Below are 1,462 nucleotides of genomic sequence, written 5' to 3' on the forward strand. Positions count from 1 at the left end.
ACCATCTGAGACACTGACATTCCATAAGAGGTAGGGGAGAGCTCTCACTTCCTCTCGCTTTCACAAATAAGCAAACAAAAACATTGAATTGGGCCTGGAGCAGGGGAGCTGGGGTCAGGCCAAACTATGTGAGCAGCTGGAAGGGCAGTCGCCTGGGGGCTGCTGCTGAGCATGGGCCAGAGCAGAGTCCAGAAGACAGCCTGGCGCTCTCCTGCTGAACGGGCCCTCCAACAGCAGTGTCCCTCGACACCAGGGAAGAGCAGATGCATTCTCTCCGGAGGAAGCTTTCCCAACTCCCAGGGGGCCTCAGGCCTCCCACCAATCACAATCAAGCCATGAGTGCCACCCAAAAGTCACCAGTTAAACCAAAAAACAAGTCACTATGATTGATTGAAAGTAAACAGAAAAAACCCCAATAGATTCTGAGAGCCAAGGTAATGAAATTATCAGAACTAGAACACAGAACAGCTACAACAAAATGACCAATCAACAAGGGATGATTAGAAATGAACAGCTACATTCGGAAAGAAAAGACTGTGTGGCCCACCAGGCCTCAGTCAGTAGGTTAAAGAGCCGATCCAGGCTCGGCTGGAGGAGGAGCTGGGGAACTGGAAGGCGTTGCTGGGGCCATTCCCCAGAATACAGCACAGAGGAGGCAAAGAGGCAGGAAACCTCAAGAAGACATGGGAGATAGAATGAGAAGTGTTAACTGCATCAAACCCGACACTCTGAGGATATACTAGGGATAATGGAGAAAGCTAAAATAAAAAGGCACCTTTAGAGCCAGAAAGCATAATACATCCCAGACAGGACAGATGAAAGCCGCCACGCCTGTGCACGACATAAACTACCCAGCCCCAACACAAGAGACGACCTTCAAAGGCCCAGAGGGGGGCAGATCACCCACGAAGGCGCATCTGTGGGAGCAACAGCCATTTTCCACAGCAGCCACGGAGTCCGAAGGCAGCCAGCACTGCCTTCCGCGTGTGAGAAACTGTCCACCAGAGTCGTGAGTGCAACCCCAGCTTTCAGGGAGGAAGCCTTACACACTTTCAGATGAAGAAAAGCTGAGTTCACCGCCAGGCGGCTGCCGGGGAAGGAACTCCTTGAGCAGGAGCTTCAGCACCAACTGGAAAAGCTCAACACAGAGACAGCCCCGGGACAAACACCCGTTACCCAGTGTCTTATTTATACCAAAGGAACCCAAGACCGGGGCCGATGGGGGAGCAGGAGGCGCGGGTCCACAGGGACCACCGCCAGCATCTGTCTGATGCAACTGTCCTGGAGCGCTGGAGTCTGTGCACGGCCAGCAACTCCCAGGGGAAGACTTGGACGGTAAACTGTGGTGAATTTTGCTCAACTTCAGCTCTTAGCACAGTAGCAGCTACTCGTCCCCCACTCCAGCCAGGGTCAGACGGCTGCGTACCTGCTCCTGGAGCAGCCTACGTGATCACAGTGATGC

Source organism: Myotis brandtii, unplaced genomic scaffold (genome assembly GCF_000412655.1).
Source record: "Myotis brandtii unplaced genomic scaffold, ASM41265v1 scaffold986, whole genome shotgun sequence".
In the NCBI taxonomy this organism is placed as follows: Eukaryota; Metazoa; Chordata; class Mammalia; order Chiroptera; family Vespertilionidae; genus Myotis; species Myotis brandtii.